Below are 17961 nucleotides of genomic sequence, written 5' to 3' on the forward strand. Positions count from 1 at the left end.
AAAAAAAAAACTCCAGAACGAAAAGGATTTAAAGAAAACTATTTATTCCCTGGGAGCCTGAAATTTTCTACTGCTGCACGTGACATAGAGCTTTTATTCCTTCTTATAGAGAGTTGATATTGTCTACTTACTTTATACAGCGCCCCCTGCCGTCTGTCCCGGAGCACTGCAGGCACAGCGATCCCTGCCGTCTGCACAGGCGCACTGCAGGCACAGCGCCCCCTGCCGTCTGCCTCGGAGCACTGCAGGCACAGCGATCCCTGCCGCCTGCACAGGCGCACTGCAGGCAGAGCCCTGCGGCGTTGTTCGGTTCTGTTTAATGAAACTCGGCTGAATTCGGCTTGGTTCGGCTCTTGGTCTAAACTCGTTTCAGTACGGCTCTTCGGCCGAACTCGGCACGGTTCGACTAAACTCGGTCATATTGGGCACATTGTCTAAATGCGGCCAGTGTCGGCTACACTCGGCTATCGGTTCCAGTCGGCTATCATGGTCTCTTGGTGTAAACTGGGCTATTTTGGGCCGCCCTGGGCTCTTCGGTTCAAGTCGGCTGTTTTCGGCCACCCTCGGCTCTTCGGGTAAACTCGGCTGTTTTCGGCCACCCTCGGCTCTTCGGGTAAACTCGGCTATTTCCGGCTTCCCTCGGCTCTTCGGGCAAACTCGGCTGTTTTCGGCCACCCTCGGCTCTTCGGCTCTTCGGAACAATTCGGCCCGGCTCGGCTCCCTCAGGGCGCGAAAGCGGCCGTCAGAGGACCCCGGCACAGCGAGGCGTTTAACCCACATGCCTGGCACAAACCCGCCAAACTACCCCGCCCGCGGCGCCGCTGAGCCCACACCGTGTGTCGGGTACACATGAAACGCCGCAGAAAAATCCGTCGGAGCCGCCATGACGTCAGTATTCTGTGCAGGCAGTCCACTTAGACCAACCCCGGTCCTCCACTTCCCCGCCCTTTTCGCCGCCATGATGAGAAGGTCAATTAAAAGTCCGCGACATCCACGACGCGCCACTCCCAAGGTGGCGGCCTCTCGGTGCAGGGCTGCAGTACAGCGCTCTGCCCACAAGGCGGCAGCACTGCCGCACGCCCCAGCCGGGGGCGCAGCGCGCCTCGGGGCTGCGGGCAGGGAAGGCGGCGAAAAAGAACAGGGGCGGCCCCCGCCGAAAACTGCTCTGAAATAAATGCCCCAAAACAACGGGGAAGAGGAAAAATAAACTTCTGCCTCTAATCTAAAAGGATAAAAGACAAAACAAAACACAACACACAAAAAAAAACCCAAAAAAACAACAATTTCTTTTAAAAAATATTTAAATATTTTTTAAAAAGTTTTTTCCTATTAATATTCACATTTCTATTTACAATGTATATTGATGTACACTGTCCATTTATACATTTCTTTTTATAAATACATTTCTATTCCATATTGCATATATCCCTAAAACTTAAATTTATTTGTATATTGTTATACATATTTTTACATGGTAAGTATATATTTCTGTTACGATTTTTACTTCTGTAACACTTGCATTATTTAAAATAAAACCTTTGCCTCCATCCACATTAAAGCCAAAAAGAACCCCTTTCTTCTCAACTGTATTTAAATATTTTTTAAAATTCTAGTTTTCAGGTTCATATTCATATTTACATTTAAAATGTACACTTATGTATACTGTTATTTGTATTCTTCATTACATCTCTTCCTATTATTTGTATTTCTTTATATTTTGTGTTTTTATATATATATTTATATCTCGATTGTATATCTCCATATTTAGAAATAAATAACAATAATATCTACATTCATATTATTTAAAATAAAAACCCTGCCTCTAACACAATAGGAATAAAAAAAACCCCAAGCCTTTGTTGCAAACAATATTTAAATAGATTTTATCCTTATATTCAATTTTTATATTCATATTTGTATTTATAATGCATATTAATGTATATTGCTTACTTATACATTTATCTATACCAATGTCAAGTTATAAATAAATTTGTATTCTATAATACATCTGATGCGAGTAGTTATTTATGAATTTTTATATATTTTTATTCATATTTTTTATATTGATTAAACATTTCTGCGTCAGGATTTTTACTTCTGGAACACTTACAATATTCAAAATAAAACCCCTGCCAATACTTAAATAAAAGCCAAAACATTCCCTTTCTTTTAAGCTATATTTACATATTTTTATATTTATATTCCCATTTATAATTTATATTGCCATATAATGTTATTTATATTCTACACTACAACTCTTCATATTACTTACACATATTTATATGTAAATTTATATTCATATTTTAGCAATTTCTCTTTATATATTTATTAAATATTTCTATCTTAAGATCCACATTTCTATATTACTTATATTATTTAAAATACAACTCCTGCCTCTAACCAAATGAAAACCAAGGACACCCCTTTATTGGAACCAGATTTAAAATGTAGGAAGTAATATTATTTTTCAAAATTATAATGATATTCATATGGACATTTTAATTTATTTTATTCATAGATATTATATATATTAGAGAGAATACCTTCTAATATAATAAGAGATCTGTATTTTCTGTATTATAGATTTATTTTCCTTATATTTATTTAAATTAAATATTTATAGAGATTTGTATTTGTATATATATTTGTATATCCGAATTGATATTTTATTTCTATCATTTATTTAAAAACCCCAGCCTATAACCTAATAACACCCCCCCCATTTATTTTAACTCCATTTAAATATTTTCATATTAACTATCTATATTTATATATCTTTGTGTATATATATATATATATATATATATATATATAATAGACTATCATTTATCTATATGATGTTACAATTATATACCAGGTATTACAGTTTTATGTATGTATCTGTTATCTATATTCATGTCTACCACTCTAATGTTATATTTATTTTTAAATGTATATTTATTTCTATTTTCATCTCTATATTAAACCATACAAGTTCATTGACCCCACGCACCAGAACCACAACAGTACCGTACCTTTGTCAGCACCGGCACGCAGCACATGCTCGTCCCATCGCAGCGCATCAAAACAAAACCCATTGCTATTACTAACGGAACAAACGTCCCACAACGTCATTGAACCCTAATAAAAACTCAAATAAACCTAACTGTCAATAAATTTTAAATCCCACTATAAAGTAGCCCAAAACCTCCGCACATTCTCATCATAAACTTCCTCCTAAACCAGTATCTCAAAAACCCCAAAAAACTCAAATACACCTTGAAAATGACACAACTGCTAATAAAAACAAACACCCAGTAAAAACTAAATCAAACCAACTCACGAGACTCAAAACTGTACAACTGACCCTAAACATTACTAAAAAAAGTCCCCAAAGCTCTACCTTTATGCTAATGCACAAATAATAACCTATCATCTAGAAAAGTTATTTGAAAAAAATTAAAAAAAATAATTAAAACCATGAAAATAAAAAACCTAAACTATTAAAATACTAAAAAATATCACTACCTAAATTAAAAAACGTATTGCCTATAAAAACCCACCATATAAATGCCCCTGTCCCAAAAAATAAAAAAAACTATCGAACCAGAAAGAAATCAGAACTTAGGAACACTAAAACCATAGCGTTCAAGACCTCACACCACATCCCTTATCATACACCAACTACAAACAACAGAAAACAATACAATGAATTCTTAAAAACCACCTTAAAACCACTACATTGAAAAACATTTCAAAAATTAAAAACTGCATTTAACAAAAGCCATCTCATAAATTCACACCCAAACCTCCAGCAGCCCAGCTGGCCCTACCAAAGGTCTATGTTTATACATACAGCAAACAAAACCAAAATCCCAGTAATACCCATCAGAAATCTATGAAACAATCCCATTGAAATTAATCCGGCCTCAAATACAAACCAACCCATCCAGAAAGTCAGCTTCACTCAAAAAACAATTTACACAGAGTTAATAATACCAAGAAATAAAACAACACACCATATACCACCAATGAATATAATAGTCAAGTAAAAAAAAAAACACTACATTTTTTTCTTTTTATTTCTTAAACTAACTTCTTTTATTAGCTAGAACAAAAGATTTTGCCAGGACTGTAACAACAACAACAACCTCTTTTTCTTCTTCTCCTTCTGAAATGTCCCTTCTCACTCCCAAATTCCTTTCAACTCCTGAGTTTACATCCAAGCAAAAAGCAAAATTCGTGCACTCGTGCGTTCGCTGCTCCCGTCAGATTCTCTCTTCCCCTCCACATCTTCTCACACTTTCAGTCTTCACGCTGTCCCGCCGTGATGAGTCTGACAGAAGAATTGGCACAAGTTAACAGAGCATTTCCCTCCCTCCCTCCCTCTGCTTTCCTCAGCGCATTTCAATCCATCCCAGGCCTGCAACGATGCACCCTCACCCCAAAGCTCACAGCAAGCGTGCAGCAGCTCAGGCTCACCTGGCTCCAGGGCTCTGTGCCTCGGATAGCCGAGGAAACTCCTGATGAGCCTCCGTTCCAATCAACTGGAATGCAAACTCACCTCCATCTCAGAGCCTCAGTGACCTCGGCCAGCCCCTTCCTCACTTCCCTGGGTCACAATGACTTCCAGGCACAAGGATGCCAAGCAGGTTTCTGTCTTTTCTCTTGAGTGCCAACAGGTCAAATATGTAGGCTTTGACATAACTAATTACCCTCTCTTTGAACTCTCCCAAGGACACTTTTAAAGAAAAGACACAAGATTGCTGCTACAGCCATGTGGGATCGGGAGGAAAGCAGCAAGGATCCCAGGCCAGCGGCGCGGCCGGGCAGCGTCACGTCCCTGCCGCCCTGTGACAGGGCGCACGGCTGCAGGGCCCCAGAGCCTGCAGGCCCTGGAGCTGCCACACGGATGGACCCGGTTCCCTCCCCGGGTGCCCAGAGGGAAACCTGAGGGCAGGTGTCCACCCCGAGGGTGCACCCAGAGCCCCGGGCACGGATGGAGTCACTGGCCGCTCTCTGGGGACGAGACCCTCCCTGCAGGTGACACTGCCTTGTCCTCTCCCTCCCTGTGGCACAGGCACCTCCAGGCTCCATGACCAGCCTCCTTCCGTCAGCATCCAGGTGCTGTGTCGGAGCCAGAGGGGTCGAGGCTTTCCAGAACCATAGCATCCTTTAGGCTGCAAAAGCCTTCTAAGGCCATCGAGCCCAGCTGCTGCCCCAGCACTGCCAAGCCCCCACCCAAATCAGGTCCCTAAACACCACATCTTGCCATGCTTCAAATGTCTCCACCAATGGGGACTGCCCTGGGCAGCCCGCTCCTACGCCTGACCACCCTTTCAGTGAACAAATTGGTCCTCAAAGCCAATCTGAGCCTTCCCTGCTGCAACTTGAGGCCATTTCCTTTTGTCACGGCACTTCTTACCGGGGAGATCTCGGCACTTCAACCTTACCTGCTCCTTCTGGCTTGCCTGCATGAGAGGAGAAACACTCCCAGCACAGGAACGGCAGCTCAGCAGGTCCCACACCGAGGCAGGGGAGCAGCTGTCCTCACCACAGCTCCCGTGTCAGCTCTCACAGATCGGCTCTGCTCTGCCTCCCGGGGGCAGATCTCTGCTCAGCGCTTCAGAATTGCCTGTTTGGAGGAGGGGGAAAAAACAGCTTAGCCAAGATTTTTATCCAGACTTATCTGATGTCTTTGCCTGCTTTGCCTCTTCCTGACTTCCTCCTGCTAAGAAAACAGCTGCCTTTGGACTTCTAGGGGCAACTGCCACGTAATGCTTGAAAAGGAACTACAGAAAAGTGCCTCATTTTTCAAGACTCAGCCAAGAAGACAGACAACTGCACCTTCTCCATCCCCACTGCCTGCAGAGCTGCCAGGCACCAGGCCAGCTCTGCTCCTGCTTCCAGTTGTTCCCAACTCTGCTGCAAGAACTGAAGGCTGCTTTGGCGTTCCATTGCTCCGCTTCTCCCCAGAAAAGATCTTCCAGTGCCGTTCTCCCTCCACGGGAAGGGCCCTTCTGTCTCACACGCTCGGTGACACGAGGCTGCGCCAAGCTGCAGCAGCCTCTGCTCCAGCTGGGAAGGGCTTTCTTCCTCCTCTGGCACCTGCCTGGCACAGGTTGCTCACACATGCTGGGGCTGCCCCATCCCTGGAAGTGTTCCAAGGCCCATTGGTGCTCTGGGATCAGGCTCAGAGCAACCTGGTCCATGGAACCGTGTCCCTGCCCACGGCAGCAGGCTTGGAACGAGGTGATCTTTAGAGCCCCTTCCAACCTGAATTATTCCATGATTCTATGAACTCAAAAAACTCGGGGAAGAAATCTGTAAAGTCACTAAATACATAAAAGCATATCCCCATCAGCATAATTTTGAATGAAAAGTATATCTACAAACAGGGAGAAATATTCTATGTATTTGCTCTTGCTACCTTTCAGGCGTAATTTTAGCTATCTCTTCCAGTTTTAAAATATTCTCTTTTGAAATAATAAGCAGTGTTCAAATTTTAGCATTTATACACTATTGCAGAAGCAAAAATTGCTGACAATCAGGCCGTGTCATTCTCTATGGAGCAGAGCCATCGTGACAGCATTCCTGGGACAGAAATTTTACAGGATGTCACTCCACAGAGAGCACCAAATTCCATATCAGTTGGCAGTTCTGCTCCTCCACATCAGAAAGCTAAACTAGGACAAGACAGCCTCGGGATTCACGAATGGCAAGGCAATAAGAGACACGCCTTAATAATATCATTACAATTTCCACAGATCTGCCACCTGATCTGCGACAGCACAGCACCCTGGCCCAGAGGAAGGTGAGCCTGCCCAGGACAGAGGTGGAACTAGGTCGTTTTCAAGATCTCTTCCACCCCAAACCATTCTGCGGTGTGATGACACAGGAGAGTTGTAAGGGAGAAGAAGGATGAATTCCTTTGGAAGGATCATTGTTTGCCTCTCTAGTAGCAGGCTTTGCTGGCAGGATTGTTTTGCTCTTGCACTGACCTTGGCTGAAGGTGCTTCACCCTGCAGAGAGCGGTGACAGCCTGCTGCACACGCTGTTCTTGGGCAGAGCGCACGGAGCCAGAGGGCAAAGAGCCCCCAGCAGGTCCGTGACAGGAGCGGATGCTCCTCCCCACCTTTGGAAATATCCATTAGGGATTTTTCCAGCAGATGGCAACAGCAGACCGGCGTGGACTGCAAGGGCAGACTCTGCGGGCTGCCTGAAACCTGGCTGGGCTCCACCCAAAGCACCTCTCGGGTCTGCTCCTCCCGCTCCTGGCATTGAGCCTGGCTGGCAGCCCAGGGCATGGTTACTGGAATACAGAATGAATCAGTGCTGCAGGAAACTGCACAACAAGCTCTGCAGCTCTTGCTGTGTGTGCAGGCCTTAAAACACACCTGGTGCATTTGGAACAGATGAAAATTATGGCTCCCCCTGAATAAACATGATTTCTCTCCTAGATATCATTTTGAAAAATAATACTTCAAGGGGTGATCAGAATGGGAGCGCAGACAAACACCAAGAATAAAAACTACAGCGTTTGATGCTTTATCAAAAGGTGTGCCTGCCCTACCGTGTCGGGAAGCTGGACTGCTGGACCCAACTTTGCAGCACATTCTTGTCATTGCTTCTGAGCCACCTTCACCAGCTGCTCTCGTGGCATTTGCCGTGCCATTTGCAAATTACAATACGAGCGAACCTGGAAGGCAAAACACAAGATAAATTTACAGCTGGACAGTCAAATCTTTTTCTCCAAAATGCAATCAATGTACAGCTTTCCCCTTAAGCTGAAGTACAGGCCAAATTCATAGAATCACTCGGGTGAGAGAAGCCCTTCAGGCAGTGAAAACGAGCATTTAGGTGTGGTATGAAGCTTGGGGAGCCCTGAAGAGGCCGTAAAAGTCGACTGATATTCTTTGGAAATTACAAATAAAAAATGGGAGGAATGAATTTACAATGAACCCAGTGCGGAAACGCCGCAAGGGACAGCTTGCAGGGGAGATGCCTGAAAGCCAAAGCTGTGCTTCAGTGGCATCTGAGGTGGCAATTTTGCAGAGTGCCTGTACACAAGTTTCTTTTCACTGCGAGCAGTGAGCAGCGGCTCAGAAGACCTGGCTGTAAAAAACACAGGTTATTGTCCCCAAGCACATGCCAGTGGTCTGGAAAAGGGTGACACTCGTTGACATGACTGTTGTGATTGCTCAAGGGGAGAGCTCCTCAGTCCTCCTCACTTCACTGATGCTCCCCATTGGGGCGCAGGTGAATGGCACCACTGGGCTGTGCTTCACCTCCCTGGGTATATTCTGTGCAGGGAACTGCAATGCCATTGCAACTTTTCTGCTCTCACGTCATTCTTCCAGAAAAAAAACCAGTACCTTGAAGGGGAAAGTGCCCTGTCCCTGTCCCACTTCCTTTGTCACTTGTGCTAACCCACAGCACACACTCCCTGCACATGTTATCTGAATGTTAACTCTGTTTACAAGTGCTGTGAATAAACCCCAATCCAACTGAGAAAGTTCCTCTTTGCTCACATTTCAATACAAGGCTGGAACTATCACCTTGCAAAGAACTTTCCTCTACCACTGCTAGATGCAAAACCAAAAAGTAAACCTAGGAATGCCTGCCACACTCCAGCACACAAAGCTGCTGCTGCTGCTTTTAATGGCTTAGCCTGAGGGCTTTGCTGCTCTTCCTTTGCTCTGCTAATGGGAAGGACTGGGAGACCTCTTTGAACTAGCTACACATACCAAAGACCGAATAAACAAGTATTCTTCATCCCATTTCTCTTAAGAGTTTGTCCTGACAGATGCCTTCTCCCTCCTGAGGTGTGGATTATAGTTTGTGTTTCCCTTTTTTTCCCCCTTTAGCCCTGGAAGCATTTCACACCCTGCTGGGCAATGCCCAGAAGTAATCAGACTGACTGAACACGGGAAACGCAGACAAAAGAAAAGGCTGGAAGCTACTGTTCTTCTCCCAGCTGGCACCGCCAGCTCCTGAGGGCTCAGCCACGACAGCCCACGTTTGTGACAGTACCTGTACGCTCTGGGTGTGTGCAGCCCTTGCGTCGTGCGGCAGCCTGGAGCTGCAGGCTCAGATATCCACCGCGAGCTCCTGGATCTTCCAGGACAAAGCCAGCTCTCCCTGCTGCTCCCGTGTTGCGCTGCCTGTGGAGCAGGGAGGGAAGGAGAGGCACACAGGTTAGCACAGTGGCAGTGCACGAGCTGCCAGGCGTCACCCATCTGACCCGCACCAAAGAGGAAATCTTAATTTTCAGAACTTCCCATCATGCCACACAAGACACTGAAGCCGTCCAAATCTGGAAGGGATAGCCTGGCATGATGCCTCCCCCAGGTCATATCTTACATCAAGAGTTCTTTTTCTCCTGCACAAGGCTCTATATCCTACTTGGACAGATATACAAATATCTATAGAAACTACAGATATTCAATAAGCCATCTTAAATCATAACAGCCAGGCCTCTGTACGACCGTGCTTAACTCCTGCTCAGCTCACGCCATCTCCCCGTTCCTCAGGCATCAGAAACCACTGAAACTCCCGTGTTTTCCTGGGGGCTGCCTGCCTGCAGCTGCCCTCCTCTCACCAACGGGGCCACCTGCCAGGCTCCCCAGGGCACAGCAGCCTCCAAGGGGAGCATTCGTCTGTTTGAGAGGTGATGGAAAGCCTGGGGAAAAAAAAAGCTCAGCGACACTGTGGCTCTGAAGGTGCAAGAACCATTACCCTGGAGACGTGCAGCTCACCTGGTTCATGCTGGGCAAGTTCTCTGCTCGCTTCACCTGAGCGTTCAGCTGGAGAGATCCATTTCCACGCGCTGGGCTGGCTCCATCTCCGTCCCTGCTGCGAGAAGGTGTTCAGGGGGATGCCGCTGCCCGCTCAGCAGACGCTTCACACACTCTGCCAGCAGCAGGGGCAGCCTTTGAGGCCACACCAGCCTGGCACAGAGTCACTGAGCCATTCTGACTGTGTTAACAGCACCACGGATGAACCCCCATACCCTCGGGCCTTCATTCTCCGGCACCCCGAGCCCCGCGGCTGCGCGGCAAAGAAGGAAAGCGGGCACCGGAAGAGAGGAGCGAGAGCAGGGCATGACAAAGGGCGGCGAGGGAGGGCGGGCTGTGCAGGAAAGCGGCACGGGAAGGGAAAGCCCGGGAGGGGGGTAGAGGGAGGGTGGACAGAGGAGGCAGAAACGGGGAAGAGAAAGGGAGTAGCGGGGAAGGGGCTGGACAGGAAGGAGCCGGGCTTGTGGGGGAAGAGGGAATGGGGGAAAGGGAGCGAGAGAAGGCGAATACGGGGAGAAGGAAGGAGGGCGAGAGAGAGGGACGGGCGGGGAAGCCTCACAGAGTCCCGGCTGCACCCCGAGCCCGGCCCGGCGCCTCGCCCTGCCCGGGAGGCTGCGCTCGGGGGAGCTCGGCTCGCTCCGGAGTCACTCGGCTCCAGTCGGCTCTTCGGCTAAACTCGGCTATTGTCGGCTAAACTCGGCTATTGTCGGCTAAACTCGGCTATTGACGGCCGCATTCGGCTCCATTCGTCCCTTCGGCGCGCTTCGGCCGAACTCGGAGCCGCTCTCTGCGCGTTCGGCTGAGCTCGGCTCGGCTCGCCTCCCCGAGGGCGGGCAAGCGGCGCCGCCTCACGTTAAACTCGCCCGGCTCGGGGCTCTCCTGCTGCCGCGTCCCGCGGGCGGCCCGGCCATCGCACCGACACGACCGGGAGCGCGGGGTGGCACAGGAACTCATTACGCTGTGACCGCACTCGCGCTAATTAGCGCGCACGAGAGCGGCGGGCTCGGTTCGGCCGAGCTCGGCTCCGTTCAAGCAGCCTCGCAAGCCTGGCCTCGGTTCCCTCGAGCCCGTCAGGTTCGGCCGGTCTCGCCTTGGTTCGGCTGAGCTCGTTCCATTCGGCCGAAGGCGGCGTCGTTCAGTCGTGTTCTTATAAATACCTTTCTTTATTGACTGTATATTTCTACATTTAGATTTATACTTCCATAACACTTCTATGATTCCAAATAAAACCCCCGTCTCTAACCAAATAAACAAAAAAAAAGCCTTCTTTTGAACGATATTGAAATATTTTTATACTTTTGTATAATTATATTCACATTTATATTTATAGTTTCTTTTGATGCATTATATTCATAATTATATATAATATATATAAAATTCTAGGAAAGTATCTAAGTTATTATTTATATTAGGTATCACATCTACTGCTACAACTAATTTTTTCTTATAGGTTTAAATTTTATATATATCTGTATGTATTTATATTTCTATACTTAGATTTCTCCCTTTATATTATTTGTAGTTATAATTTTTACAATCAAAACACTGCCTATTGACAAATGAAAAAACCCACTTGGTTTAACTATTTTAAAAAATATTTTCATGCTTAAATTGTCATATTTATATTTATAATTTGTTCAATATTACATGAGAACATACCTGCTCCTGCACTCCAGTGGGGCTCCCGCTCCTGGGGACCTTGGGGTGCCCATACGGCATCAGAGCCCCGAGTCTTCATCCCCTTCTCCTCTATTTAGAAACTACACTGGAACTTTTTTCTGGAAACAAAGACATTACCTAAATCCTCTCTCCGTGTCCCAGACAGATGGATATTCAGTTATTAGTTGGCTGGGCAGCAGTTTCTTAAATAGAATGATAAACAGGATGCGAACATTTTAGCTACAAGCAAATAGGCAAATCTGAACAAGGTACTGGTGGCCAACACCAACCACTAAAGTGATTTTGAAGGAATTTTTTAAACAATAAAATAATGATACCACAAAAATTAAGCAAAAAGCTAACTACTGGCTAAGAAAGAAGGAAAAATTAACTTTTGACAGCAACAACGTTCCAACCAGACAGGCTTTTTCCCCATGTCATACCTTGTAACTACCTCTCTTGGCAATTCTCATCATGTATCCCAAAAGGAATAAATACCTCAGAGCGTCCTAAAGCAAAAAGTAGCACACGTGAGCCCCTCACACTCCTGGGAGGCCGGCACAGCGTGCACTGAGTCTGCAACAAATTCTGCTCACTGAGGGTCTGCAAAAAAAGGCTCAACTGATGAATTGAACTGATTTTAAAGAGAGGTTTTCTAAGTGCTGAAGCACAAAAAAGAACAAGCAGAAACAATTCTTAAAAAAAACCTGCAAGTTTCGTTTAGCATATATGCGACTGATTTCCACCCTGTGGCTTCTCACTTGGATTCGTCTGCAGGTTCAGGAAGATGACAATACACACTCTGCCTTCCCTGAGCCCCCCACAGCAGCGGAGCGCTGCTCCGTGCGCTCAGATCATCAGGAACTGGATTACACGTGCCCGGATGGACCGGAACTGCTCTGCTGCAGATTCAGGAGACGATGGCAGAGAGGGGCTGGCCGAGGCGTCGTCCCAGTTCCGTTCCTGTGTGACGAGGAGCGGTTTGTTCCCAGCAGCTGCAACAATCCCCAGCTCGCTTCCGTGGTGAGTGCCGATGGCACACAAATGGCAGCCCGAGGAAATCGTGTTCTGGGCTCTAAGTGGTTGGGACGGGGTCCGATTTTTTGTTTTGTATCTGTATGATGATTAGTACGACAGGGCCCTGACCGATGACGCGGCAGCACAGAATTAAAAACTGCTCGATAGGATTACATCGACTTCTAGGAAAAGACAAAAGCCTAGCACCCTTCTGAAATCTACTTTTAATCCAAAGCACACGGATTGTCACCATGCTGCACCTTCCAGCTTTTCAAAGCATCTTACTTCTGAAGACCAGGAAACACTGATTTCTACAGAAACAACGGGCAACCCCCAGGCTAATCTAAGCACTACTGTTTAATAGGGGACCTGCCAGCGTGCCAGTCCAGCCTACAGTGTGCTTTATTTCAGTCTAACATCCCCACAAAATTCTTCTCATGTCTCCCAACTCTGAAATCTTATTTTCCCCTAAAGCTTCTCATCATTAGCAATTTCCAAGTAACATGCTTTTTTTACAGCATTCAAAAATGTCATGCTGGACTGTGCTAGAGAGTAATCTGCAAATATAAGCTTAGCAAAGTTTGAACTGACTTGTCCAGAGAAAAAACCTGCAACTGAACACCTACACCTGCCTAAAAAGAGCTAACAAGCCCCTGGCAGCTGCCAGCATCAAAGCACAGTGGATGTTTCTAATACAGGATAAGGATAACAATATCACCTTTTGTTCTCTCCAGCTTGTTTTCCCTGCAGTCATATTTTGCTTCTTATGATTTTTCTAGTCTCTGTATCTTCTTGGACAGCACCGAGCCTGAAGACAAGGATACGAGAGTCTTTCCCTGCCGTACAGAGAGAACCAGGAAAACAGTTAAAAAAAGAACAGGGTAGTTTGAAATTCATACTTCCAACAAGAAGCAGCGCCTAACCAACAGAACAAAAGTAAACAAAGCACGGTACCTCACTGGGGATAGAAGACTTACAAACTCTCCAGAATTTACAATTCTAGCGACCATCCCCTTTAGGACAGCAGCCAAGTGTCCTATGGGGTGCTGCTACACCAAAGAACGATGGGAGAGGCTCCAAAGAGTGAAAAGAACAATATTTTGCAAAGACAAAAAATCTTGCAAAATAACAAAAATGCAATAGATATAAACTACAGGGGAAGAGTAAAAGTGTTACCTTTGGGATCTGGAACCATCCAGGTGAGCAACTGATAACTGGATCCTCAACAGAGTTTGAACCCTTCAGGACACAAAAGGGTTTTCCCCAGAAATTTCACAGATTGAGTTTTGATAGAAGTCACGGGTGCTGCAAAGAAAAAAAACGTGAACCATAAACGCCTACAGTAGATTTTTTAAACAAGTGCTTGGATAAAAGAATCTTACGGAACGTGAAGTAGTAAAAAAGTGAAACCAATATCAGACCTGCCTATTTTCTCACCATTGTACAAGAAAATCCTAAAAGCAGTATAAATTCACTGCCTAAATCCGGTCATGGGATGTAACCAAGAACAATTTAGGCATTTGCTAATCTAGACAGAAACCTTTTCTGGATGCTAGTGTCAAATCACAAGTTTTGTCTTTCAGAAGCTCGAAAATGCTGGAAAACATTTTCCCTGGGGCTCGGGAGGGCAGGGGCGGAAAGGGGTGCGTTTGCACACCGCACCTGTGCCATCCGAAGCATACAGCCAGCCTGCTCCTTGCGCTGGGCATTCTCCTGGCCATCTCTGGGTTTACCGGTCAGCGCCGCTCCATCCGTTTTCATGGAACAAAGAGCCACGAGCACTAACGCGATATCGCAGCGCTCTCTGGCCGCAACGCCCAACACGCGGCGGAGCCGCCTCCGCCCGCAGCACCGGCAGCAGCCCGAGGGAGACGGCTGCAGCTCGGGGGCTGCTGCGCCTCCGCCAGCCCGAGGGTAGCCGCCCCACCGGGATCGCGGGAGCGCCCGGCGCCGCTCGCCCGGGACGGCTCCTGCAGCTCCCGGCCCGCGGCAGCAAAGCACCGCCCCGCCCCCCGCCCCCGGCACCGCCGAGTGAGGCCGAGGAACCCCGCGGATGCTCCTTCCGCGCTGCTCGGCGCCGTACGGGCGGCCGGACGGAGGCTTCGCCTGTCCAGCGTCGCCATCACGCGCGGGAGAGGCGCCGGGAGCTGCCCGCGCACAACCCCGCCCGGCCCCCTGGCACGCCAGCCACTCATGTGCCGCGTCAGCCGTTGCGTCACGCGCCGCGCCGGCAGCAAGGCCTGCCGGGAGTTGTAGTCTCGGGCTGACAGCCACGGCTCCGTCCCCCGCCGCCGGGAGCTGCAGAACCTCCCGGGCATCAAACGGGACCTTCACCCCTGGGCGGGGGAGGACCTGAGGCACCACCGCTCCTCCCGAATGCCCTCTCTTTTTCCCTCCAACCCTTTTTTCTTTTTTCACTCTGTTTTTCACCCCTTCCCTTCCCTCTTGCTCTCCCGCTTCCTTTCCTTTCCTTTGCCTTTGCCTTTCCCTTTCTTGTATTTCTGATCTTGGTTTACCTTTCTAGCTTTAGAATAAAAAAGCAGCAGTAGAAACTTTCAGGCTACCTGGGAGTAAAAAAAAAAACTCCAAAACGAAAAGGATTTAAAGAAAACTATTTATTCCCTGGGAGCCTGAAATTTTCTACTGCTGCACGTGACATAGAGCTTTTATTCCTTCTTATAGAGAGTTGATATTTTCTACTTACTTTATACAGCGCCCCCTGCCGTCTGCCCCGGCGCACTGCAGGCAAAGCGATCCCTGCCGTCTGCACAGGCGCACTGCAGGCAGAGCGCCTCCTGCCGTCTGCCTCGGAGCACTGCAGGCACAGCGATCCCTGCCGCCTGCACAGGCGCACTGCAGGCAGAGCGCTGCGGCGTCGTTCGGTTCTGTTTAACGAAACTCGGCTGAATTCGGCTTGGTTCGGCTCTTGGTCTAAACTCGTTTCAGTTCGGCTCTTCGGCCGAACTCGGCACGGTTCGGCTAAACTCGGTCATATTGGGCACATTGTCTAAATGCGGCCAGTGTCGGCTACACTCGGCTATCGGTTCCAGTCGGCTATCATGGTCTCTTGGTGTAAACTGGGCTATTTTGGGCCGCCCTGGGCTCTTCGGTTCAAGTCGGCTGTTTTCGGCCACCCTCGGCACTTCGGGTAAACTCGGCTATTTCCGGCTTCCCTCGGCCCTTCGGGTAAACTCGGCTGTTTCCGGCTTCCCTCGGCTCTTCGGGTAAACTCAGCTCTTTTCGGCCACCCTCGGCTCTTCGGCTCTTCGGAACAATTCGGCCCGGCTCGGCTCCCTCAGGGCGGGAAGGAGGCCGTCAGAGGACCCCGGCACAGCGAGGCGTTTAACCCAGATGCCTGGCACAAACCCGCCAAAATACGCCCGCCCGCAGCGCCACTGAGCCCACACCTTGTGTCGGGTACACATGAAACGCCACAGAAAAATCCGTCGGGGCCGTCATGACGTCGGTATTTCGTGCAGGCAGTCCACTTACACCCACCCCGGTCCTCCACTTCCCCGCCCTTTTCGCCGCCATGCTGAGAAGGTCAATTAAAAGTCCGCGACACCCGCGACGCGCCACTCCGAAGGTGGCGGCCTCTCGGTGCAGGGCTGCAGTACCGCGCTCTGCCCACAAGGCGGCAGCACTGCCGCACGCCCCAGCCGGGGGCGCAGCGCGCCTCGGGGCTGCGGGCAGGGAAGGCGGCGAAAAAGAACAGGGGCGGCCCCCGCCGAAAACTGCTCTGAAATAAATGCCCCAAAACAACCGCGAAGAGGAAAAATAAACTTCTGCCTCTAATCTAATAGGATAAAAGACAAATAAAACACAACACAACAAACCAACAATTTCTTTTAAAAAATATTTAAATATTTTTTAAAAAGTTTTTTCATATTAATATTCACATTTCTATTTACAATGTACATTGATGTACACTATCCATTTATACGTTTCTTTTTATAAATACATTTCTATTCCATATTGCATATATCCCTAAAACTTAAATTTATTTGTGTATTTTTATACGTATTTTTACATGGTAAGTATATATTTCTGTTATGATTTTTACTTCTGTAACACTTGCATTATTTAAAATAAAACCTTTGCCTCCATCCACGTTAAAGCCAAAAAGAACCCCTTTCTTCTCAACTGTATTTAAATATTTTTTAAAATTCTAGTTTTCAGGTTCATATTCACATTTACATTTAAAATGTACACTTATGTATACTGTTATTTGTATTCTTCATTACATCTCTTCCTATTATTTGTATTTCTTTAGATTTTGTGTTTATATATATATTTAGATCTTGATTGTATATCTCAATATTTAGAAATATATGACAATAATATCTACATTCATACTATTTAAAATAAAAGCCCTGTCTCTAAACACAATAAGAATAAATAAAACCCCAACCCTTTTTTTAAACAATATTTAAATAGACCTTATCCTTATATTCAATTTTTATATTCATATTTGTATTTATAATGTATATTAATGTCTATTGCTTACTTATACATTTATCTTTACCAATGTCAAGTTATAAACAAATTTATATTCTATATTACATCTGATGCGAGTAGTTATTTATGAATTTTTATATATTTTTATTCATATTTTTTATATTGATTAAATATTTCTGCCTCAAGGTTTTTACTTCTGGAACACTTATAATATTCAAAATAAAACCCCTGCCTCTACTTAAATAAAAGCCAAAACATTCCCTTTCTTTTAAGCTATATTTACATATTTTTATATTTATATTCCCATTTATTATTTATATTGCCGTATAATGTTATTTACATTCTACACTACAACTCTTCATATTACTTACATATATTTATATATAAATTTATATTCATATTTTAGCAATTTCTCCTTATATATTTATTACATATTTCTATCTTAAGATCCACATTTCGATATTACTTATATTATTTCAAATAAAACTCCTGCCTCTAACCAAATGAAAAGCAAGGACACCCCTTTATTTGAACCAGATTTAAAAATGTAGGAAGTAAATTTATTTTTCAAAATTAAAATGATATTCATATGGATATTTTAATTTATTTTATTCATAGATATTATATATATTAGAGAGAATACCTTCTAATATAATAAGAGATCTGTATTTTCTGTATTATAGATTTCTTTTCCTTATATTTATTTAAATTAAATATTTATAGAGATTTGTATTTGTATATATATTTGTATATCTGAATTGATATTTTATTTCTATCATTTATTTAAAAACCCCAGCCTATAACCTAATAAAACCCCCCCATTTATTTTAACTCCATTTAAATATTTTCATATTAACTATCTATATTTATATATCTTTGTGTGTATATATATATATATAATAGACTATCATTTATCTATATGATGTTACAATTATATACCATGTATTACAGTTTTATGTATGTATCTGTTATCTATATTCATGTCTACCACTCTAATGTTATATTTATTTTTAAATGTATATTTATTTCTATTTTCATCTCTATATTAAAC

At 45.5% G+C, this 17961-nt stretch overlaps 1 long non-coding RNA gene across 1 annotated transcript; it reads right to left on the reverse strand.

Annotated features, from left to right (window-relative positions):
- Window positions 1–3920: 3920 nt before the first annotated feature.
- Window positions 3921–13742, reverse strand: LOC128948644 (uncharacterized). Its single transcript, XR_008484132.1, has 3 exons — window positions 13629–13742; window positions 13171–13288; window positions 3921–4315 (listed from the first exon to the last, which is right to left on the reverse strand). It is a non-coding gene; the product is annotated as an uncharacterized LOC128948644 (long non-coding RNA).
- Between the last annotated feature and the right edge of the window lie 4219 nt (window positions 13743–17961).

This window comes from Melozone crissalis, unplaced genomic scaffold, assembly GCF_028551555.1.
Source record: "Melozone crissalis strain CALT ecotype California unplaced genomic scaffold, PUWL_Pcris_2 ptg000145l_1, whole genome shotgun sequence".
Lineage (NCBI taxonomy): Eukaryota > Metazoa > Chordata > Aves > Passeriformes > Passerellidae > Melozone > Melozone crissalis.